Below are 25,637 nucleotides of genomic sequence, written 5' to 3' on the forward strand. Positions count from 1 at the left end.
CCCCTTTCCCTCCCCAGCTCGACCCTGCACCCCCTGGCCCGGCCCGGCCCGGCCCTACCTCCCCGCGGGCGGCGGCTCCGCGGGCTCTGGGGCGCATCTTGGGGGCTCCGGGGCGGGCCGGGACGGCTGGCGGCGCGGCTCGGGGGCGGGCGGCGGCGGGTGCCGGGGACGCCATGGCCCTCCGCCCTCCGCCCCTTTGTCCGCCGAGCCTCCCCCGGCAGCCCACAAGCCCCTGGGGGTCCCCGCCGCGCGCGCTCCCGTGGGGTCCCCGCCGCCCCCGGCCCCAGCGGCGCGCTTCCCTCGGCCGGCCCAGCGCAGGCTCGCCCGCGGCCCCTGCCTCCTCCTGCCGTGGCTCCGCGACGATCTGCGCGACGCGCGCCCCCTCCTCCCGACCCATCCCGCCCGGCCCAGTGAGCTAATCCGCAGCTGGCGGGCGCCCGGCCGGTTGCCACGGCAACCCCTCTCCCAGGGCCCGGCCCCGCGCGGAGCTGCGGTAAACAGGACCTTCTGCCGGACTCGCCCCCTCGCCTCTCGGGATGGGGGAGAGGTGGCTTAACCCTTCCTGGGAGGACGCCCGCCGCGCGCCGGCTCCATTCCACCCAGGCCCGGGCGGATTCGCGAGGTGCTTCCGGCCCGAGGCTTAGACCTGGACGTCCAAGCCCGGGGAACGGCGGCCGCATGCCCGGCCCCGCTTACTCTAGGCAGTTAACACACTCTCAGCACCGGGCCGGGGCCGGGGGCACCTCGGGCAGTGAGTCAGGCACCACCCTTGCCCCAGGCAGCTTGCCGTCGGGCCGGGGTAATGACAGTCAGGAGACCGGCGATGCAGGTGATGGGGGCCGGGGAGGGCCCAGGGCCGAGCGCGCTGCAGAAGGGCTCCCAGACCGGGCGGGAAGGGAGGTGGTCAGGAAAAGCTTCCAAGAGGAGAAGTGACTTCATAGACCCGCTGCCCCCACTCACGCAGGACACCGTCAAGGAACACAGGCTACACAGCAGAAGTCCGCAGGGAAATGCCGTGGGCTGTGGGGAAGGCGGGTCTGGAATACAGGCTGGGGCCTTCGAGGAAGTTCCCTGGAGCTTTGACCGGGCCGGGAACATTGAATAGCATTTGCATAGGTGGAGGAAAGTGGTTGAAAGGAAAGGGTTCTGAGTGGAGGGAACAGCACCAGTGGAGGCCGGAAGCAGAGGCTAGGCATTTCAGAAACAGCCGAGTGAGGACCAAGTGGTGAATCAGGTCTGATGGGTAGGCTTAGCCAGATTTCAAGCGGGGGACGGAAAGTTTTTGAGCAGAGGAATGCCCTGATGAGAGTGAGGGGGGTCTGGCGGGGTGATTTGCGCGCGGTGGGAGCAGGCTTCAGGTCCATCTCCACACCAGAGGAAGGTCATCCTCGTCTTTAGCTCAGTGACTTCCAGAAGGGCTGGGAGCCATGGTCCTGCGGGACAGCAAAGAGGCCTAAAGTTCAGGCAATGGGGAAGAGAGAAGAAAGGCTGAGCCTCACAAATCCACAGAAGGAGTGTGCGCGCGAGAGAAAGGCAGGAGGGAGACAGTGAAAAATAAAAGATGGGTGTAATGACGTAATACTGCCCAGGCAGTGCCTATAGACTGGGCGCCTGAGATTTGAGGGACTTGTTCAAAGTCACAGGAAAAAAAGCTCTGTTTTCTTCTCAGCTGAGGGTTTTATGCTTTCTGGGAACTCTTTGAAGCTTTTCTAGGGCGTGTTAAGTTCCTTAAACTCCTCATAACTAAGCATAGTCAACTTTTAGAGCCCACATTTGCAAAGTGCAAGCCTTTTTTTTAAGTGTAAGCATTTAAATTATTGTTTTGTTTGTTGAAGCATTATTCAGTAAGTTTTTCACTTTCTAAATAAAGATCAGAGGCTTGGCTTTTTTTTTTTTTTTTTTTTTTTTTTTTTGAGACGGACTCTCGCTCTGTCGCCCAGGCTGGAGTGCAGTGGAGCGATTTCGGCTCACTGCAAGCTCCGCCTCCTGGGTTCACGCCATTCACCTGCCTCAGCCTCCCAGGCTTGGCTTCTTTTTTATTGATGGATTGATTGAGGCAGTGTCAGTCTCTCACCCACGGTGGAGTGCAGTGTTGCTATCATAGCTCACTTCAGCCTCGAACTCGTGGGCTCAAGCAATTTCCCCACCTCAGCCTCCCAATTAGCTAGGACTACAGATGTATGCCATCATGGTCGGCTTTTTTATTTTTTGTAGGTCTTGCTATGTTGCCCAGGCTAATCTTGAACTCCTGGCCTCAAGTAATCCTCCTGACTTGGCCTCCCAAAGTGTTGGGATTATAGATGTGAGCCACCACGCCTGGCCAAGACTTGGCTTCTTGAGGGTTAATTATTCCCAGGGCTGCTACAACATATAAGAAAGCAAACTGGTGCAATCTTGGCTTGCAACCTCTGCCTCCTGGGTTCAAGCGATTCTTTTGCCTCAGCCTCCTGAGTAGCTGGGATTACAGGCGCCTGCCACCGCGCCACGCCCGGCTAATTTTTTTGTATTTTTAGTAGTGACAGGGTTTCACCATCTTGGCCAGGCTAGTCTTAAAAACGCCTGACCTCATGATCCACCCGCCTTGGCCTCCCAAAGTGCTTGGATTACAGGTGTGAGCCACCACACCTGGCCTTTTTTTTTTTTTTTTTTTTTTTTTGAGACAGATTCTCACTCTGTCACGTAGGCTGGAGTACATTGGCGTGGTCTTGGGTCACTGAAGCCTCTGCCTCCTGAGTTCGAGTGATTCTCCTGCCTCAGACTCCCATGTAGCTGGGATTACAGGCATCTGCCACCATGCCCAGCTAATTTTTGTATTTTTAGTAGAGACAGGGTTTCACCATGTTGGCCAGGCTGGTCTCAAACTCTTGACCTCCAGTGATCCTCCCACCTCAGCCTCCCAAAGTGCTGAGATTATATTGTATAGGTGTGAGCCACTATGCCTGGCCTTCCACTCCCTCATCTTTGACTTCTGGACACTAATCTGTTTTAGGAAAATAACTCCTGCCTTAGTTCCTTGGGTCTGAGTCTGATGAACTGTGTACAGCCTGTGCTTTGTGGATTTCTAACCTTGCCTGCCTCTCACAGCCCCCAGCCCTCCAACTTCTCAGAGCTGGCTGCTCCCATTGCTGGGTCATCCTGTGGCTCTGACCATGACAGGGGTCCCACATAGGGACCCCTCCCTCCTTCCCCTTGTGGCCCCCCCCGCTGGCTCCCTGGAGGAGGGAGACAGGGTAGCCCACGATAGCCCTCCAAGGCTGGTGCTACACGTTGGAGCCTGGAAGGGCCTCTCCGTCATCCCCTCTTCTCCTGTTCCTGGCGCTGACAACTCCAACAGTATATTCGTCCCCTGTCCTCCTTCTCTGTCCATAGCTTCTCTTCATGTTGGAAAATGCTTCGGGTAGGAGGTCATGCCTGGCCTCAAGCTGGGAAAAGTGAAAGTGAGAGGAAAGGGACAAAGTTGATTTCTCTTTTGAGTCTTTAATCTTGCTTCTTTATATTTTATTTTATTTCATTTTATTTTAATTAATTTTTATTTTTTGAGACAGAGTCTTGCTCTGTCGCCCAGGCTGGAGTGCAGTGGTGCAATCTCGGTTCACCGCAACCTCCGCCTCCTGGGTTCAAGTGATTCTCCTGCCTCAGCCTCCCAAGTAGCTGGTATTGCAGGCATGCACCACCATACCCGGCTAATTTTTGTATTTTTAGTAGAGATGGGGTTTCACCATGTTGACCAGGCTGGTCTCAAACTCCTGACCTCAGGTGATCCCCTCACCTTGGCCTCCCAAAGTGCTGGGATTACAAGCATGAGCCACCGTGCCCAGTCTTTTTTATTTTAACATTTATTTTAATTAATTTATATTGAGACAAGGTCTTGCTATGTTGCCCAGGCTGGCCTTGAACTCCCCACCTCAGCCTCCTGAATAGTAACCCTGTTTCTTCCACACAGAGCAGCCCTGGAACACTGCAGTACATTTCTTCCTTCCTCTCCCTCCTTTTCCTCCAGCGTCCTGCTGAGGAGCGCAGGCCTTGATTGGAGGGGCACATTCAGCTCTGCAGCAGGTTGCTCAGCCTCGAAATCCCAGCTTTTTAAACTCTTCATCTGTAGGGTGGAAATGGCAATGGCTGCGGCCTCCTAAGAGCGCTGTTTTGAGGGTTTGGTATGGTGCCTGGCCCATGGGAGGACTCACGGGTACTCTCCTGTTGGTTATTATTTTCCTAATCTCCTTTTTTTTTTTCCCCATGAACACAGAGTGTCAAGGTTGAAGAATGGGAGGCAGGCAGTTTTTCTTCTCCTGCATCAGCGCTCAACTCCCCCTTCCTCCCCACCCCTTTTAGGTCCAGGATCGTCTACCAGCACGCACAGGCAACAGAGCTGGCTTTATCTCAGCCATAAGCCAAGGGAGTAATGCATTCAATGGGCCTGCGGCTCTGTCTTGTGCTCCGACACTGGATAGAACAGACTCTCTCTTCCAGGCTCTGACTGCCTTCCAATAAAAATTAAAATAAAGAAACCAGGCCGGACACGGTGGCTTATGGCTGTGATCCCAGCACACTGGGAGGCCGAGGCGGGCGGATCACCTGAGGTCAGGAGTTCGAGACCAGCCTGGCCAACGTGGTGAAACCCTGTCTCTACTAACAATACAAAAATTAGCCAGGCATGGTGGCAGGTGCCTGTAATCCCAGCTACTCGGGAGGCTGAGGCAGGAGAATCACTTGAACCTGGGAGGGCAGGCAGGTGATGATGAGACAGAAGAAAGATCCTGCCAGCTAAGAGGCCAAGAAGGAATGGATCCCAGTGACCCAAGCAGGGGAGCCAGATCTCAAGGGGATGGTTTGAGTCAGGGATGCCCCAAGGAACTGCACTGCCTGTTCCTTCCAGAGGGGGGAGCCACAGTGAGGACATGGATTGGTTCTTGATCCAGAACTCTCCCTCCAGAGGAGCTGGCCCTGGGCAGAGCCGATGCTCACAGGCTTCATGGGGTAACAAAAAGAACATGGGTTGAGCCAGACAGGTCTGGGTCTGTGGGACCTCAGATAAAGCACATAACCCGTTGGGGCTTGGTTTTCCCATCCATGAAATGGCAGGAATGATGCTTCGTTGTTGAGTTGCAGGGCGGACCTAATGCCATGACTGGTCGAAGTGCCTGGGACAAAAATGATGCTCTGTCAACATTTACATCCAAAAGGAATCTCAGTGGAAATGAAAACATTTGAGAGAGTGTCCGAAGGCTCTTTCTCAGGCTCTGTCCCCTGCCTTGATGGGTGGGGCTAGCCTTGTAATATCCCTCGGTACTTCCCATTTCCCATGGTTTCTTCTTTTTTTCTTTTGAGACGGAGCCTTGCTCTTGTTGCCCAGGCTGGAGTGCAATGATGTGATCTTGGCTCACTGCATAGGTGCATAGGTGAAAGGTATACACATGGGAGGCTGGGGCAGGAGGATCACTTGAGCTTGGGAGTCCTGGGTTGTGGTGCACTTTGCCAATCCAGTGTCTGCACTAAGTTCAGCATCAATATGGTGACCTCCTGGGAGCAAGGGACCACCAGGTTGCCTAAAGAGGGGTTAATCAGCCCAGGTCAGAAATGGAACAGGTCAAAACTCCTGTGCTAATCTGTAGTGGGATCGCACCTGTGAATAGCCACTGCACTCTAGCCTGGGCAACATAGTCAGAATCCATCTGTAGGAAAAAAACTGGAAATAATTAGCCTGGGTTCAGTGGTTCATGCTTGTAATCTCAATCTCAGCACTTTGGGAGACTGAGGCAGGTGAATCACTTGAGCCCAGAAGTTCGAGACCAGCCTGGCAACATGGTGAAACCCTGTCTTTACTGAAAATACCAAAAAATTAGCCAGGCGTGGTGGCGCACACCTATAATCTCAGCTACTCAGGAGGCTGAGGCACACGAATCACTTGAACATGGGAGGCAGAGGTTGCAGTGAGCAGAGATTGTGCCACTGCACTCTGGCCTGGGTGACAGAGCAAGACCTTGTCTCAAAAAAATAAATAAATAAATAAAAATAAAAATAAAAACATAATCATTAAATTATATTTAAAAAGAAAAGAAAAAAGCTATACACACAGTAGATGATTGATGGACAAGAGGTTTATTGATTGATTGATCATCTGGAGAGCTGGTGTGGGGAGAAGAATCACGTCTGTGCTTAGACACGTTTGGATGAGGTAGAGCAAGGAAGGAACTTCTCTTAAGGGCAGGGAAAAGTCTACAGCCTCACCCTGACACAGCCTTGGCCAAGCCTCCCCTACATCCCTCCCATCCATAGACCAAAGCCCTGCAGGCTCAGAGCCCACCGAGCCATCTTAGAGAGGCTCTAAGTCAGGGCTTACAGATGTCAGGGCTCCCCTTCTAGTCTCTTGCTGGCACCTGATGCCTTTCCTCCACAGAAGGCCACCTCCCCGCTGCCTCTCTCATTCCATCTCTAACTCCATCCTCAGCCCATTCTCCCACTTAGACACAGCTGGGTGCCAGTTCCTTGCAGGCCCTCCTGGCTGCCTCTCTCTGAGGAAACAAAACCAAGCCAAGCATCCCACCCAAACCTCAAAACCAGGCTTGGTTTGTTATTGGTCCCAATCAGATGCAATCCAGGAGGTGTGGGATAGGAGTGGGAGGGGTAGAGGGGGAGCAGAGGCCACCCAGGAGTGTGCAGAGCCCAGATTGAAGCCCTAAGGCTCTTTCATCCTCCCTGGCTGCGAAGGGCTGGTCTTTGGCAGAGATGCCTCTGTGCCCTCTGTCTTCCGGGGACGCTCTCACACCTACCGCTTTGGCTGGGACTATAAGATGGGCAGCTGTTGAGGCCCACTAGGGGTGCTGTGGGGCAGATGGTCTTTGTTTATTACCATGGATGGCTGACCTTTGCTGGCTTACCACGGGGAATCCGGGAGAATCTCTGCATTGGCAGACAGCATCTCAACATATCATTTTGAGATAAAAATCATTTCTGTTTGATTTCATGACCCTAATTTATTTTGGACTGTCTTTTTTTCACACAAAGAATTAAAGTGTCTGTAACTTCATAAAGACTGGCATGTTTATGACAAAAAGCAAAGAATAAAGGTGTGAACTTTCCAGGTCATTCATCACTAGGCAAAGTCTCAAATATGAAGCCTGCCACACCAAGTACCCTCTACACTTACATTCTTTCTGTTCCTTTTGGACGATGTATTTGAACAGTAAAAAAAAGGAACAAGAATGTGGTGATTTGGATACTTTTTAGAGGCATGGCTTTCTGTGTTTAAGCTGTTGTAGCTCTTTGTGGTCACTGTGATTTCAGAATACAGGAGGACAGTCAGGCCAGTGAATCCAACTCTTCTGTGTGGACTTCTGTGCACAGGATGAAAGGCACCTACCTCTTGCTTCTGAGAGCCTTCCCTGCCTACTTTCTGGCCCAACGAGGCAATCTCTTCAGAGTCAGGAGAAGGAGTGAGGTAATACGCTTCATTAAATTTTTTTTTTTTTTTTTTTTCTGAAACAGAGTCTCACTCTCTCACCGGGCTGGAGTGCAGTGGCGTGATCTCGGCTCACTACAACCTCCGACTCCCTGGTTCAAGGGATTCTCCTGCCTCAGCCTCCTGAGTAGCTGGGATTACAGGCACATGCCACCATGCCCGGCTAATTTTTCTATTTTTAGTAGAGACAGGGTTTCACCATGTTGGCCAGGCTGGTCTCGAACTCCTGACTTCGTGATCCACCTGCCTCGGCCTCCCAAAGTGCTGGGATTACAGGTATGAGCCACCGCGCCCAGCCCTCATTGAAGATTTTAATCATGCTGGACACAGTGGCTCATGCCTGTAATCCCAGCACTTTAGGAGGCCAAGGTAGCATGATCACTTGAGGCTGGGGGTTCAAGACCAGCATGGGTAACATAGTGAGACCCCCATTTCTACAAAAAATAAAAAATTAGCTGGGTGTGGTGGCACACACCAGGGAGGTTGAGGCTACAGTGAGCTGTGATCTCACCACTGCACTCCAGCCGGGGCAACAGAACAGGACCCTGTCTTACCTGTCTCAAAAAACAAACAAAAACAAGAAGAAAAAAAATATTTTATTTTATTATTATTTTTTTGAGACAGAGTCTCACTCTGTCACCCAGGCTGGAGTGCAATGGCGTGATCTCGGCTCACTGCAACCTCTGCCTTCCAGGTTCAAACAATTCTCCTGCCTCAGCCTCCCTAGTAGCTGGGATTACAGGTGCCTACCACCGCGCCCAGCTAATTTTTGTATTTTTAGTAGAGACGAGGTTTCACCATGTTGGCCAGGCTGGTCTTGATCTCCTGACCTCAGGTGATCTGCCTGCCTTGGCCTACCAAAGTGCTGGGATTACAGGTGTGAGCCACCGCGCCCAGCCAAAAGAAGAATACGTGTGTGTGTGTGTGTATATATATATATATATATAGTTTGTTTGTTTGTTTGTTTGTTTGTTTGTTTTTTGAGACAGAGTTTCACTCTTGGCATGCCCAGGCTGGAGTGCAATGGCGTGATCTCAGCTCACTGCAACCTCCGCTTCCTGGGTTCAAAAGCGTATCCTGCTTCACCCTTCCGAGTAGCTGGGATTACAGGCATGCGCCACCACACCTGGCTAATTTTGTATTTTTAGTAGAGACGAGGTTTCTCCATGTGGTCAGGCTCATCTCGAACTCCCGACCTCAGGTGATCTGCCTGCCTCAGCCTCCCAAAGTGCCAGGATTACAGGCATGAGCCACTACATCCTGAGATGTAGTCTCTGTTGCCCAGGCTGGAGTGCAGTGGTGTGATCTTGGCTCACTGCAACCTCCGCCTCCCAGGTTCAAGTGATTCTCCTGCCTCGGCCTCCCGAGTAGCTGGGACTACAAGCATGCGCCACCATGCCCAACTAATTTTTGTATTTTTAGTAGAGACGGGGTTTCGCCATGTTAGCCAGGATGGTCTCGATTTCCTGACCTCGTGATCCACCCGCCTCGGGCTCCCAAAGTGTTGGGATTACAGGTGTGAACCACTGCGCCCGGCTGAGAAGAAAATATTTTAATCACACCAGGTTATGAGCTAGGCATTACATCTGTGTCCTCATTGCCAGATCACCACCCTCTTTCTACTAAAATCCACCCCAGGCCCAAGGTCAGCCTTCAGATCTCCAAATGACTATACAGCACTGCACTGACTCTCAGAGGCCACACCTTGCTTGAGAGAACATGTTTCTGAAAGCTCTAATATCTGTCCCCTTCCTACGTCTCTCAGATTAACTCAAATCAAAATAAAAAAGATTGGCTAAAGGCAAGCCAGCTGATATACTACTGCCCTCGCTGGGAGTGTGACTTTGGGTGAGTCAACTTCCCTCTTTGGGTGTCAGATTCCTGGGGAGATCACAGGGGCTGTCTGGTCCCTCCCAGCCCCAGCCTTCTCATGTAGGCAAAAAAGCGCAAGAGCAGTACTCTTCTCATTCTCACTCTACGTTTTCCTGAATATGTGCTGGGCAGTGTTAATGCATTACAGAGATTACCTAGTAGGTAGGTTCTAATATTAGCCTCTTCTAGAGATAAAGAAGCAACCAAAAAGGGGTTGGCTGCCTTGCCCAAGGCCACTGCCAGGGAGTACCGGGGCTGAGATGAGCCCAGGCAGTCTGAGCACAGGACAGCACCACTGTAGCTTTGTGGCCAGGACAGGCTTTAGAACAGAGAAGTTAACAGGGCCTGGTGGGGTGCAGTGGCTCACTCCTATAATCCCAGCACTTTGGGAGACCGAGGAGGGTGGATCACCTGAGATCAGGAGTTCGAGACCAGCCTGGCCAACATGGCAAAACCCCATCTCTACCAAAAATACAAAAATTAGCTGGGTATGGTGGCATGTGCCTCTAATCCCAGCTACTCAGGAGACTGAGACAGGAGAATCGCTTGAATTCAGGAGGCGGAGGTTGCAGTGAGCCGAGATTTTACCACTGCACTCCAGCCTGGGTGACAGAGCGAGACTCTGTCTCAAAAATAAAATAAAATAAAGAAGTTAACAGGGTCCAGGGGCAACAGAGTTGCACACAGCATGGTGGGGGCATACCGTGTCAGAGCAGGAAGTGGCCTCAGAGATGAGCAGCCCAAGCCCTCGAGGCAGAAGGAGGGGAGGAGACTTGCCTTGGCCACACAGGGTTAGCACACGCACTGCACGTGGGTAGTAGTAGTCCAGTTCCGTGACACCGGGAGAAAGGTGTCTGGAGCAAGCCACCTAGAAAACCAGAAGGCAGGAACTAGAGGAGAGATTCTCGTGATAAGGAGTAATGGAGAAAATTCAACTGAAGAGTGAAAAAGAGAAAGCGAGGAGGCCGTGGTCTCACGGGGAAGGGATGGGTCATTGCCGCAGGGCACACACACACAACTGCCTCCTCCTTTCCCTGCTTCTTTCAGTATTATTTCTTTTCTTTTTTTTTTTTTTTTGAGACACAGTCTCGCTCCGTCTCTCAGGCTGGAGTGCAGTGGCGCTATCTCGGCTCACTGCAAGCTCCACCTCCTGGGTTCACACCATTCTCCTGCCTCAGCCTCCTGAGTAGCTGGGACTACAGGCACCCGCCACCGTGCCCAGCTAATTTTTTGTATTTTTGGTAGAAATGGGGTTTCACCATGTTAGCCAGGATGGTCTCGATCTCCTGACCTCGTGATCTGCCCGCCTCGGCCTCCCAAAGTGCTGGGATTACAGGTGTGAGCCACCGCGCCCAGCCCCTTTCAGTATTATTTCTGATATTTTCTCCTCTGCCAGCTTGGGGAGTAGATATGGGTGGCCCAGAGCCAAAATCCACATGCCAGGGCCTGACTCTCTTAGGAAGGAATTGCAGGTCAGAGATACCAAGCAGGACCTGGGGGGAGGGGCAGGGCCAGTGCTTCTCACACTTTTTTTTTTTTTCTGAGACAGAGTTTCCGTCTTATTGCCCAGGCTGGAAAGCAGTGGTGCGATCTCAGCTCACTGCAACCTCCGCCTCCCGGGTTCGAGCGATTCTCTTGCCTTAGCCTCCCGAGTAGCCAGGATTACAGGCACCCATCACCATGCCCGAGTAATTTTTTATAGTTTTAGCTGAGACGGGGTTTCACCATGTTGGCCAGACTGGTCTCAAACTCCTGACCTCAGGTGATCTGTCTGCCTCAGCCTCCCAAAGTGCTGGGATTACCCCAGGCTGGAGTGCAGTGGAGGCATGAGCCACCACGCCCGGCCTTTCTCACACTTTTTATCTGCCTGATAATCCCATTGAGTTTAAGGGGGAAAAAAAAGAAGAAAAAAAAGAACAGATTCTGGCCTTCCCTGAGTGATCCTGATGCAAGGGGTCTGGGATGCAGCCCAGGAACGTGCAGTTTTACAAGCACTCCAGGTGTGTGTTTGCTTGTAGAGACAGAGTCTCACTATGTTGTCTCGCTCTGTTGCCCAGGCTGATCTTGAACTCCTAGTTTTGAGAGATCTTCCTGCTCTGTCTGGCCTCCCAGTGTTCTAGGATTACAGGTGTGTCAGCCACGGTGCACAGCCGCCCAGGTGTTTTTGGTGGAGGTGGCTCAAGTCCCCACCAGAGACACACTGGTTTAGAGCCTGCTCAGGGGGAACAAAGACGTTGAAGCTGCAGCAGGTAAGTGCAGGGCGTTCCCTTCTCTTATATTCTGTTCTGAAGAAAGTGTGAGTGTGGGGTGGGAAGAGGGGTAAGGAGGTCAGGGGGTGCTGAAAGGGTCTCAGCAGAGAACTGTGCGCAAGGACCTAAGACTAGTGATTCCCAAGCAGGGACAACTTTGCTTCTTTGCTTCTCCAGGGGACATTTGGTAATTTTTCTTTTTTTTTTCTTTTAAGAGACAAGGTCTTACTCTGTCCCCCAGGCTGGAGTGCAGTGGCACAATCATAGCTCACTGCAACCCCAAACACCTGGGCTCAAGCCATCCCTCCACCTAAGCCTCCTGGGTATCTAGAACTACGGGTGTGCCCCATTGCCGTGCCCAGGTTTTTTTTTTTTTTTTCCGTAGAGACAGAGTCTTGCTATATTGCCCCGGCTGGTCTGAAACTCCTGTGCTCAAGCAATCCTCCCACTTTGGTCTCCCGATGTGCTGAGAATACAGATGTGGGCCACCATGCCTGGCTGACACTTGGCAATGTTTGAAGATATTTTATTATCATAATTGGGAAAGGGAAGTGCTATGGTCTGAACGTGTCCGCCTCCAAAATTCATATGTTGAAATCCTAACCCCCAAAGTGATGGAAGGTGAGTGGAGCCCTCATGAATGGGTTTAGTGCCCTCATCAAAGAGTCCCCAGAGAAAGCTCTCACCCTCTCCCACTCTTTCCACCACGGACACAGTGAGAAGGCGGCGGTCTGCAGCCCAGAAGCAGGACCTCCCCAGAACCCAACCATGCTGCACCTGGATCCTGGACTTTTCAGCCTCCAGGACTGTGAGAAAGAAATATTTGCTGTTTCTTTTTTTTTTTTTTTTTTTTTTTTTTTTGAGACAGAGTCTCACTCTGTCACCCAGGCTGGAGTGCGGTGGCCCAATCTCGGCTCACTGCAAGCTCTGCCTCCTGGGTTCACGCCATTCTCCTGCCTCAGCCTCCCGAGTAGCTGGGACTACAGGCGCCCGCCACCACGCCCAGCTAATTTTTTGTATTTTTAGTAGAGACGGGGTTTCACCGTGTTAGCCAGGATGGTCTCTATTTCCTGACCTCGTGATCCTCCCGCCTCGGCCTCCCAAAGTGCTGGCATTACAGGCGTGAGCCACTGCGCCCGGCCAATAAATATTTGCTGTTTCTAAGCCACACAGTTCATGGTATTTTGTTATATAGCAGCTCAAACGGACTAAGACAGGGAGTGTTTCTGGCATCAAGTGGGTAAAGGCCAGACATGCTGCCGAACATCCTCCAAAGCACAGGACAGCCTCCCTCTCCACACACGACGAAGAATTGTCTTGTCTGGAATGCCTAAAATGCAGAGGCCGGGAAGCCCAGAGCCAGCCCATTCCCCACCTCCACCATCTTCCCCTTGAACTAGTACTTGCCCTGCATCACATCTGCTGGGTAGCGATGTTACACGCGAGCTGCTAAACCCGGTCATGTGGTTCACGTGGAAAGACAAGCAAAGCCAGATGGGCTTTTGCAGAGTTCCCCTTCCCTTGCCTCCCGGTTGGGTCTGGGAACCTCCTGGAAGCGTGTGTTATCCTTCCCGAGTGAATGGTGCCACCTAGTGGAAATAGAGTTAACAACACCAGCAGGAGCATTTCATACACCTGGAAACCTAAAAATTAGCTAGCTTTCCACTGTGGAGAAGATTCAATGGGGATCAACGAAAGCCACCCAAATGAGGAAGGCAGAGGCTATTTATTTAGCGTTTTCTATGGCCAGACAGTCAGCCACCATCACTTGCCTTTGGCAGAGAGTCAAATATAACTGGAGACTCAAATGCTAGTGGGAAAGGCTTCTATAGGTTTCAGGTGGGCTCTAATTGGAAGATGTTGGCAGGGGGAAGGTGCAGGCAGCAGCATCTTATGTGATGGGTTTGGAGAGGATTTTTGGCTTTCTTGGCTTGGTCCTGAGTTGGAAGTGTCAGTGAGAATTAGGGCAGCAGGCAGTCATTGAGCAAATCCTGACGTTCTGGGCCTATCGCTGTAGAAGGTTGGCTTGGCTCCTGCCCCGGTTGCTGCAAAGGTTGTCGGTCACAGCCTCTGAATATGCAAAGAGTCAATGACCATATATGACACTAGACATAGAAATGCATAGTTATATATGGCCATTGTCTCTTTGCATATTCAGTCTCTTAATTCATTAAACATTCTAAATATATCCATCCCTCCTGTTACTAATCCTGAAACAGATTGCATAAAGTTACCCATGTGAGCAGCAGGTTGACTCCAAGCCAGCATCTGTGATTTTCAATGGTTGCCCTTATAAACTTTGATTTAGGGTTCATATGTGATAGAACTGTTTTTGTTTTGTTTTGTTTTGTTTTGTTACTGCCCATGTTGCCTTCATATGTATGACATAATTCTCCTAACTGACATGGGCCTCAGTAATAATCTCTCAACTTCACCTGTGTGGGAGCTGACTCTAGCTCTTTACAATGCTACACTTTCACCACTGCCACCACCATCACCAGTCATTTGGTGGTGGTGATGGTGGTGGATGGTAACAGTGGTGGTAATGATGGTGGTGATGGTTATGGTGGGCCTATTGCTGCAGAGATCGTAGGTCACCACCATCACTGTCACCGTTACCACCACCACTATCATTATGATCACCACCACTTTTGTCACCACCACCACCGGTCACCACCAACACCGTCACCAGCACCACTGTCACCACCACCACTATCACCATCACCATTATCACCATCACCACCACCACCATTACCAATATCATTGCCACCACCATTGCCACTGTCACCACCATCACTGTCACCATCATCACCATCACCACCGCCACTGTTACCATCACTACCACTATTATCACCACCACTACCACCAACATCAACAATACCACTACCATTACCAATATCAATGCCACCACCATTACTGTCACCACTATCATCACTGTCACCACCATCACTCACCACTATCATCCCCATCACCACCACTACCACTGTCACCACCACCACGACCACCATTACCATCACCACCAACATAACCACTGCCCCATTACCAACATCAATACCACCACCATCACCATTGTCACCGCCATCACCACCACCACTGTTACCACCCACTACCATTACCTTGGCCACCACCACCACCATCTTCACCACCACCACAACCATCTTCACCACCACCACCATATTCACCACTACCACTATCTACAAGGTCAATGGTTCTCAAAATGTTTTCCCCAAACCAACAGCATCAGCATCATATAGTAACTGTTAGAAATGCACATTCTTGGGCCTCACCCCAGACCTACAAAAATCAGCAATGGGGTGGGGCCAGCCCTCCAACTAATTCTGATGGATGCTAAAGTTTGAGAGCCACCATTCTAGATAAATTTCTAGGATGCCCGCAAGGGCCTTATTTTCAGTCAGAACTTCCACAATGTATCCTTTAAATTTGTGAAAATTTGCTTGTCTTATGAAGTAGTCAGAGAAACAAGACGACCTTTATCTAGGTAATATTGAGGCAGAAATTCAAGGAAAAATAAATCCACTGAGCTGGTGTGCACCTTAAAATAATTATCCTCCTATATTCACCCATACTTGTCTAGTCCCCTGCATCCCGCAACATTTCTTGGCGAGCCAGCCAGGAGGAGTGGAGACGGCAGATCTACTGTCTCCTTTCCCTATGGGGCTGGAGCCCCGGGCCAGGGGAGACCTGTGACCCCAGGTGCCACCAGGAGAACTTCAGCCTGGAGGGGTGAAATCAGCTCTCCTGTGACCCAGCACCCCTACCCAGCAGCACAACGGAACCTGAGAGGGGCTACAGGACAATTCCAGAAACAGCGTGCTTCAGGAACTGCGGTAAGGTATTGGGGCCCAAGGCAGGACGCGTCTCATAAGGATAGAAGGGGAGCCTTCCCAGGGTGTGACTGGTAGTCTGACCCAGACGGGTTAGGGGCAGCAAGAACAGGTCGCCAATTTGGATGGAACTCACACCCCAACCAACACCGGATGTGAGAGTGGCTCGCTAAGTTGGTTAGGAAAAGGAAACTGGAGGCGGCAAGAGTGGCTCACCATCCCAATTAGGAACACAGGAACTGGGAACAGGGAGGTGTGTGAAAGTGTGTGAGAGATGGTTCCTGGAGAAACCAATGTGGGGAGTGATGTGGGGAGTCACAGATCTCTTAGCATGGACTGTGTGCTCCAAGCAAAGTGTGGGGCCAAGCTGGACTAGTGGCGAACCACATATGGCTAATAGGAGCTGCCCCACAGCTCAGAATTGTGGTGGGAATAAGGACCTCTCCAAAGCCAAGTGGTGTCTGGAAACTCCCGTAATAGAAGGTCTGGTTGGTCTGAGGCAAAAGGAAGAGTGGGTATGCTGCATCATAAAGGGAGGAAATAGGAGGAAAGTCATCAAAACCCACTCCACTGGAGTGCATGTTACAAAACTTTAAGAAAGGTTTTGCAGGGGATTATGGAGTTAAGCTGACCCCCCAAAGGTTGAGAACTCTCTGTGAACTAGAATGGCCTTCTTTTGGAGTTGGATGGCCGACCGAAGGAACTACAGACAGGGAAATAATTGGCCGTGTATTTAGGGTGGTGACAGGGGTCGGAGGACAGCCTGGGCATCCAGATCAATTTCCTTACATTAACTCATGGTTAAATATAGTACAAACAAGACCAGCCTGGATCCAGCCCTGTTTAGTGGCTCATTGCAAAACACTTGTGGCCCAAGCTGAGCCAAGTGAAAGTAAGAGCAGGTTCGCCGGCAGACACAGAGTTAAAGGGGAAGTCCCAGAGGGAACAAGAAAGGCCAGTTTTGCAGGAGCTGCCAGAGGGAACAGAGATTCCTCCTCCATATGTCCCAGCCTGGCCCCCTTTACTGAGGCCAACAGCCCCCCAGGAACCAAATTCAGGAGCTAGCACACCCCAAGTTTCACCCCAAAGGGAAGAATCAGAGCCTTGAGAGGCCAGGGAAGGAAATCAAGATAGTCGAGCAGGGTGTCTCAGATCTGGCTGTGCTCAAGCATGTAAATGCCTCTCAGGGAGACGTGAGGACCCATTTATTATGATGACCAAGGCCAAGTCCAAGGGGGGCAACAGATTTTCATCTATGAGCCCTTTTCAACCACTAATCTCTTAAACTGGAAACACCATACTCCCTCCTATACAGAGAAGCCCCAAGCTCTTGTAGATCTGATGCAGTCCATCTTTCTGACACACAATCCAACCTGGCCAGACTGCAGGCAGCTTCTTCTCACGCTGTTTAACACTGAGGACCGCAGGAGAGTAACCCAGCAACTCTCCGCTGGCTAGAAGCCCATGCACCAGCAGATGCAGTGAATGCTCAGGCATACGCTCAGGGCCAGTTCCCAGACCAAGATCCCAACTGGGACCCAGAAGATGCGACCCAGCTTCAGCATTTGCAGAGGTACCGAAGACACTTCTGAAAGGGCTAAGAGATGGTGGAAAAAGGGCAATCAATAAGAAAAGATCTCAGGGATGCTTCAGGGAAGTGATGAGAGCCCTAGCCAGTTTTATGAAAGACTCTGAGATATACTGGCTTTTCACCCCATTTGACCCTGAAGCTGTTGAAAATCAGCGTATGGTAAATATATCATTTGTAGGACAGGCCCAGGGTGACATAAAGCGAAACCTTCAGAAACTGGAAGGTTTCGCAGGCATGAATGCCACCCAGCTTATAGAAGTAGCCACCAGGCTACTTCTATAAGTAGGAGGGTGGAGGATTACAGGTGGGATCACACCTGTAATCCCAGCACTTTGGGAGGCCGAGGCGGGCAGATCACAAGGTCAGGAGATTGAGACCATCCTGGCTAACACGGTGAAACCCTGTCTCTACTAAAAATACTCGGGAGGCTGAGGCAGGAGAATGGTGTGAACCTAGGAGGCAGAGCTTGCAGTTAGCTGAGATCGCACCACTGCACTCCAGTCTGGGTGACAGAGCGAGACTCCGTCTCAAAAAACAAACAAACAAAAAGAAGTAGCCACCAAAGTGTATGTTAACCATGACCAGGAGGCAAAGAAGGAAGCAGATCGGAGGCTTAAAAAGAAAGCCGATCTGTTAGCAACAGCCCTCATAGAGAGAGACACTAGCAATGTGAGAGGATGAGGAAGTGGACGTGGACATGGACATGGAAGAGGCCAAGACAAGGATTCGAGAGCTGACCAAGGTTAGAGAAGGATCAATGTGCACAATGCAAAAAGAAAGGACACTGGAAGGATAAATGTCCATAAGGCAATGAGGGAAATGGCCAAGGCCGAGAGACAAAGAGGCCACCGGCCAGGGGCTGCCACACCCTGGCAGAACCAGATACTGATCTGATCAGGCTGGCAGGGGCTGAAAGATGTGAGGACTAGGACAGACCGCACTCCTTCTCATTGGGCCTTCAGGAGCCTATGGTCACATTAAAAGTTGGAAGCCGTTCAGTGGACTTTATGGTAGATACTGGGGCTGAACACTCTGTAGTAACTCAACCCATAGGGCCACTAAAAACTATACAACTATTGTAGGGGCTACTGAAGTCTCAGAGAGGAGGCCATTCTGCCGGTCAAGGAGTTGTGTTATAGGAGGACGAGAAGTCCAGCATAAATTACTATACTTCCCAAATTGTCCAGTTCCCTTGTTAGGGAGAGACCCACTCCAAAAACTGCAAACACGGATTACTTTTGGCCCGCAGGGAGGTATAACTTTAAATCTGACTGACCCAAAGGCCATGGTGTTAACCTTTACTGTCCTGCAGGCTGAGGAGTGGAGACTTTATAAAAAGAGATTTCAGGCACCAATGCAACCTCATACACAAGAGGAAGAAAAATTATTATTTCAGTTAGTTAAAGAAATGACTGGAGTATGGGCTGAGGACAACCCACCTGGGTTAGCTGTAAATCATGCACCAGTAGTAGTAGAATTAAAACCAGGAGCAGATCCTGTTCAGGTTCATCAGTACCCAGTTACCCAAAAGGCTGTATGGGGCATCTGTAAACACTTACAGCCGCTCTATAAACAGGGGATTTTAGTCCAATGCCAGTTGCCCTGGAATACTGTACTTTTGCCAGTACAAAAGCCACTACCAGGACCAGGGTCTGATGAATATAGACCAGTGCAGGACTTGCGTGCCATAAACTGGGCCACAGTAACCATCCATCCAGTGGTACCCAACCTGTATAATTTAATGGAACTCATTTCAGCAAGTGCTACCTGGTTTACGATCTTAGACTTAAAGGATGCTTTCCTTCATATCTGCATGGTACCAGTTAGTCAGCCTATCTTTGCATTTCAATGGGACAAAGAAGCTACCCAGCTCACCTGGACTAGGTTCCTGCAAGGGTTTAAAAACTTTCCCACAATCTTTGGGGAAGCATTGGCCTCAGACCTCAAGGCCTATACCCTGCCAAATGATAACTGTGCCTCGTTACAGTATGTAGATGACCTTCTTTTGGCGGCCCCAACCCAAGAGGACTGTTATCAGGGAACCCAAGACCTCCTCCATCTCCTATGAAAAGCAGGTTGCAAAGTACCTAAAAGGAAAGCTCAAATTTGGCCAGGTGCAGTGGCTCACGCCTGTAATCCCAGCACTTTGGGAGGCTGAGGTGGGTGGATCACGAGGTCAGGAGTTCAAGACCAGCCTGGCCAACATGGTGAAACCCCATCTCTACTAAACACACAAAAAATTAGCCAGGTGTGGTGGCAGGTGCCTGTAATCCCAGCTACTCAGGGGGCTGAGGGAGGAGAATTGCTTGAACTCAGAGGGCGGAGGTTGCAGTGAGCTGAGATCACACCACTGCACTCCAGCCTGGGCGACAGATTGAGACTCCATCTCAAAAACAAAACAAAACAAAACAAAAACCAATTTGCCATGAAGAGGTTAAATATCTAGGTTTCATAGTGAGCCAGGGGGAACGCCGGCTTGGCGATGAGCGGAAGCAAGCCATTTGTGCACTTCCAACCCCGACCACCTGACGTCAAATGAGAGAATTTTTAGGGGCAGCAGGATTCTGCTGCATCTGGATTCCAAATTTTTCACTGATGGCTAAGCCGTTATATGAAGCCACAAAGTGGGGAGAAAAAGAGCCCCTACTCTGGGAAACTAATCAGGAAATAGCATTCAAACAGAACAAGGAAGCTTTGACCCAGTCCCCAGCCTTAGGACTACCAGACATAACTAAGCCTTCCTTTCTATATGTTCGTGAACAAAAGGGAGTGGCTATAAGGGTTCTGACTCAAGTTATAGGATCATGGCATCACCCAGTGGCATATTTATCCAAACAACTGGACTCTGCGGTGCTAGGATGGCTTGCTTTAACACATTAGCCACCTCCGTCTTGTTGGCACAAGAGGCTAGTAAACTAACTCTGGGACAGCAGCTAACCATCTGGGTGCTGCACTCAGTACAGCAGCTAAGCATCTGGGTGCTACACTCAGTTATAACTTCGATAGACCAAAGAAGACACCACTGGTTGTCAAACCTGAGGATGACTCAGTACCAAGGGCTTCTATGTGAAAACGCTTACAGTATTTTAGAAACAGTGAACAGCTTAAACCCGGCTACTCTGCTCCCAGTGGAACCAGGAGCTCCCCTCCATGACTGTGTCAAAACAGTAGATGAGGTATTCTCTAGTTGAAAAGATCTTATGGACCAACCCCTCAGAGACCCAGATGTCGAGTACTTCATGGATGGAAGCAGTTTTGTGCTAGAAGGGGTTCAACATGCCGGGTATACAGTGGTAACATTAGACTCAGTAGTAGAAGCTCAGTCTCTGCCTACTGGAACATCAGCTCAAAAGGCAGAATTAATAGCCCCAACAAGAGCACTGCTGCTAGCAAAAGACAAAAAGGTCAATATTGGCAGGGCGCAGTAGCTCACGCATGTAATCCCAGCAGTTTGGGAGGCCAAGGCGGGTGGATCACGAGGTCAGGAGTTCGAGATCAGCCTGGCCAACATGGCGAAAACCCGTCTCTACCAAAAATACAAAAAAATTAGCTGGGCGTGATGGCAGGTGTCTGCAATCCCAGCTACTTGGGAGGCTGAGGCAGGAGAATCGCTTGAACCTGGGAGGCGGAGGTTGCAGTGAGCTGAGATCTTGCCACTGCACTCCAGTCTGGGTGATAAGAGTGAAACTCCGTCTCAAAAAAAAATAGCCAATATTTACACTGATTCTAAATACGCTTTTACTACATTGCATGTACATGGAACTATATACAAAAAGAGAGGACTTTTAACAGCTGGAGGCAAATAAATAAAGTACAAGGAAAAAATTCTACAGTTCTTAGAGGCTGCATGGGCTCCAGAAAAAGTAGTTGTAATGCACTGCAGAGGGCACCAAAAGGCAGGGATGCCAGAAGCCAAAGGAAACAGAAAGACAGGCAGAGGGGCAAAGCGGGCAGCAATGATTATGCCACATTTTAAAGAGAAAGCCTTAGCTATGCCTCTCCTCCCAGAACCTCCTCTCCAAGAAGACCCAACTTATACTCCAAATGAAAGAGCCTGGTTTGCCCAGGAAGCTGGAAAATACATTAAAGGAGGGTGGTGAAAATTCTTCGATGGAAAGTCAGCCATTCCGGAGATGTTAGCTCCTAAGTTTGTGAAACAAATTCATCAAGGAACTCATATGAAAAAAAGGGCACTAAAAATGTTATTAAAATGTCATTTATATGTGCCACGGGTCTCTGCCATCACTTGAGCCGTCTGTAAACAATATTTAACCTGTGCTCAGAACAATCTGCGACAGGGGCCCACACGGCCCCCAGGAGTTCAGGAAATAGGAGCCATGCCTTGTAAAAACTTACTTACAGACTTTACCGAACTGCCCCGTGCTGGGGGCTATCGGTATATGCTAGTGCTTATTTGCACCTTTCCAGGATGGGTTGAGGCTTTCCCCACCAGGACAAAAAAAGCATGAGAAGTGACTAAAGCACTGTTAAAAGACATTATCAGCCGGGCACGGTGGCTCATGCCTGTAATCCCAGCACTTTGGGAAACTAAGGCGGGCGGATCACAAAGTCAGGAGATTGAGACCATCCTGGCTAACACGGTGAAACCCTGCCTGTATTAAAAATATAAAAAAATTAGCCGGGCGTGATGGCGGGTGCCTGTAGTCCCAGCTACTCAGGAGGCTGAGACAAGAGAATGGCGTGAACCCGAGAGGTGGAGCTTGCAGTGAGCCGAGATCAGGCCACTGCACTCCAGCCTGGGCTACAGAGCAAGACTGTCTCAAAAAAAAAAAAGAAAAAAAAAAAAAAAAAGACATTATACCCAGGTTTGGACTGCCTCTGACTTTAGGATCAGACAATGGGCCGGCATTTGTAGCTGAAATAGTGCAAGATTTAACAAGACTTTTTTTAAATTTTCTTTTCTTTATATATATATATGTATGTATATATTTATTATACTTTAAGTTCTAGGGTACATGTGCACAACTTGCAGGTTTGTTACATATGTATACATGTGCCATGTTGGTGTGCTGCACCCATTAACTCGTCATTTATATTAGGTATATCTCCTAATGCTATCCCTCCCCCCTCCCCCCACCCCACAACAGGCCCAAGTGTGTGATATTCCCCTTCCTGTGTCCAAGTGTTCTCACTGTTCAATTCCCACCTATGAGTGAGAACATGCAGTGTTTGGTTTTTGTCCTTGCAATAGTTTGCTGAGAATGATGGTTTCCAGCTTCATCCATGTCCCTACAAAGGACATGAACTCATCATTTTTTATGGCTGCATAGTATTCCATGGTGTATATGTGCCACATTTTCTTAATCCAGTCTATCATTGATGGACATTTGGGTTGGTTCCAAGTCTTCGCTATTGTGAATAGTGCTGCAATAAACATACGTGTGCATGTATCTTTATAGCAGCATGATTTATAATCCTTTGGGTATATACCCAGTAATGGGATGGCTGGGTCAAATGGTATTTCTAGTTCTAGATCCCTGAGGAATCGCCACACTGACTTCCACAATGGTTGAACTAGTTTACAGTCCTATCAACAGTGTAAAAGTGTTCCTATTTCTCCACATCCTCTCCAGCACCTGTTGTTTCCTGACTTTTTAATGATCGCCATTCTAACTGGTGTGAGATGGTATCTCATTGTGGTTTTGATTTGCATTCTCTGATGGCCAGTGATGATGAGCATTTTTTCATGTGTCTGCTGGCTGCATAAATGTCTTCTTTTGAGAAGTGTCTGCTCATATCCTTCGCCCACTTGTTGATGGGGTTGTTTGTTTTTTTCTTGTAAACTTGTTTGAGTTCTTTGTAGATTCTGGATATTAGCCCTTTGTCAGATGAATAGATTGCAAAAATTTTCTCCCATTCTGTAGTTTGCCTGTTCACTCTGATGGTAGTTTCTTTTGCTGTGCAGAAGCTCTTTAGTTTAGTTAGATCCCATTTGTCAATTTTGGCTTTTTTTGCCATTGCTTTTGCTGTTTTAGACATGAAGTCCTTGCCCATGCCTATGTCCTTGCCCATGCCTATGTATTGCCTAGGTTTTCTTCTAGGGTTTTTATGGTTTTAGGTCTAACATTTAAGTCTTTAATCCATCTTGAATTAATTTTTGTATAAGGTGTAAGGAAGGGATCCAGTTTCAGCTTTCTACATATGGCTAGCCAGTTTTCCCAGCACCATTTGTTGAATAGGGAATCCTTTCCCCATTTCTTGTATTTGTCAGGTTTGTCAAAGATCAGATAGTTGTAGATGTGTGGTATTATTTCTGAGGGCTCTGTTCTGTTCCATTGGTCTGTATCTCTGTTTTGGTTCCAGTACCATGCTGTTTTCGTTACTGTAGCAGTTTCTTCCTTGCATCGATGGTCTTACAATGTCTTTTTTTTTTAATAGATGCAGAAAAGGCCTTTGACAAAATTCAATAGTCCTTCATGCTAAAAAGTCTCAATAAATTAGGTATTGATGGGATGTATCTCAAAATAATAAGAGCTATTTATGACAAACCCACAGCCAACATCATACTGAATGGGCAAAAACTGGAAGCATTCCCTTTGAAAACTGGCACAAGACAGGGATGCCCGTCTTTGTAGTATAGTTTGAAGCCAGGTGGCATGATGCCTCCAGCTTTGTTCTTTTGGCTTAGAATTGTCTTGGCAATGCGGGCTCTTTTTTGGTTCCATATGAACTTTAAAATAGTTTTTTCCAATTCTGTGAAGAAAGTCATTGGTAGCTTGATGGGGATGGCATTGAATCTATAAATTACCTTGGGCAGTATGGCCATTTTCACGGTATTGAGTCTTCCTATCCATGAGCATGGAATGTTCTTCCATTTTGTTTGTATCCTCTTTTATTTCATTGAGCAGTGGTTTGTAGTTCTCCTTGAAGAGGTCCTTCACATCCCTTGTAAGTTGGATTCCTAGGTGTTTTATTCTCTTTGAAGCAATTGTGAATGGGAGTTCACTCATGATTTGGTTGTCTGTCTGTTATTGGTGTATAAGAATGCTTGTGATTTTTGCACATTGATTTTGTATCCTGAGACTTTGTTGAAGTTGCTTATGAGCTTAAAGAGATTTTGGGTTGAGACGATGGGGTTTTCTAGATATACAATCCTGTCATCTGCAAACAGGGACAATTTGACTTCCTCTTTTCCTAATTGAATACCCTTTATTTATTTCTTTTGCCTGATTGCCCTGGCCAGAACTTCCAACACTATGTTGAATAGAAGTGGTGAGAGAGGGCATCCCTGTCTTGTGCCACTTTTCAAAGGGAATGCTTCCAGTTTTTGCCCATTCAGTATGATGTTGGCTGTGGGTTTGTCATAAATAGCTCTTATTATTTTGAGATACATCCCATCAATACCTAATTTATTGAGAGTTTTTAGCATGAAGGACTGTTGAATTTTGTCAAAGGCCTTTTCTGCATCTATTAAAAAAAAAAAGACATTGTAAGACCATCGATGCAAGGAAGAAACTGCATCAACTAACGAGCAAAATAACCAGCTAACATCATCATGACAGGATCAAATTCATACATAACAATATTAACCTTAAATGTAAATGGGCTAAATGCTCCAATTAAAAGACACACACTGGCAAATTGGATAAAGAGTCAAGACCCATCAGTGTGCTGTATTCAGGAAACCCATCTCACGTGCAGAGACACACATAGGCTCAAAATAAAGGGATGGAGGAAGATCTACCAAGCAAATGGAAAACAAAAAAAGGCAGGGTTTGCAATCCTAGTCTCTGATAAAATGGACTTTAACCAACAAAGATCAAAAGAGACAAAGGAGGCCATTACAAATGGTAAAGGGACCAATTCAACAAGAATAGCTAACTATCCTAAATGTATATGCACCCAATACAGGAGCACCCAGATTCATAAAGCAAGTCCTTAGAGACCTACAAAGAGACTTAGACTCCCATACAGTAATAATGGGAGACTTTAACACCCCACTGTCAACATTAGACAGATCCATGAGACAGAAAGTTAACAAGGATATCCAGGAATTGAACTCAGCTCTGCACCAAGCAGACCTAATAGACATCTACAGAACTCTCCACCGCAAATCAACAGAATATACATTCTTTTCAGCACCACACCACACCTACTCCAAAATTGACCACATAGTTGGAAGTAAAGCACTCCTCAGCAAATGTAAAAGAACAGAAATTATAACAAACTGTCTCTCAGACCATAGCACAATCAAACTAGAACTCAGGATTAAGAAACTCACTCAAAATCGCTCAACTACATGGAAACTGAACAACCTGCTCCTGAATGACTACTGGGTACATAACGAAATGAAGGCAGAAATAAAGATGTTCTTTGAAACCAACGAGAACAAAGACACAACATAACAGAATCTCTGGGACACATTTAAAGCAGTGTGTAGAGGGAAATTTATAGCACTAAAAGCCCACAAGAGAAAGCAGGAAAGATGTAAAATTGACATCCTAACATCACAATTAAAAGAACTAGAAAAGCAAGAGCAAACACATTCAAAAGCAACTTAAAGTATAATTAAAAAAAAAAGAAAAAAACACATTCAAAAGCTAGCAGAAGGCAAGAAATAACTAAGATCAGAGCAGAACTGAAGGAGATAGAGACATAAA

General features: G+C 48.7%; 1 protein-coding gene and 1 long non-coding RNA gene across 6 annotated transcripts in view; one reads left to right on the forward strand and one right to left on the reverse strand.

Moving 5' to 3' along the window:
• The window catches only part of DENND2A (DENN domain containing 2A), a 123,971-nt gene extending 123,592 nt beyond the window's left edge, over positions 1–379 (reverse strand). For 3 of the 5 annotated variants that reach the window (XM_016945472.4, XM_016945469.4, XM_016945471.4), the window contains exon 1: positions 59–377. The gene's annotated coding sequence lies outside the window, so the exon portion shown is untranslated. Of the gene's footprint in view, positions 1–58 lie in introns of all 5 variants that reach the window. The other 2 variants (XM_016945474.4, XM_016945476.4) reach the window with 2 other exon arrangements.
• On the forward strand, positions 379–23,698 carry LOC112209813 (uncharacterized). Its single transcript, XR_008536285.2, has 5 exons — positions 379–829; positions 7,285–7,438; positions 11,389–11,580; positions 11,966–12,201; positions 12,297–23,698. It is a non-coding gene; the product is annotated as an uncharacterized LOC112209813 (long non-coding RNA).
• The last annotated feature ends 1,939 nt before the right edge of the window (positions 23,699–25,637 follow it).

The sequence above is a fragment of the Pan troglodytes genome, chromosome 6 (genome assembly GCF_028858775.2).
Source record: "Pan troglodytes isolate AG18354 chromosome 6, NHGRI_mPanTro3-v2.0_pri, whole genome shotgun sequence".
NCBI classification, from domain to species: Eukaryota; Metazoa; Chordata; class Mammalia; order Primates; family Hominidae; genus Pan; species Pan troglodytes.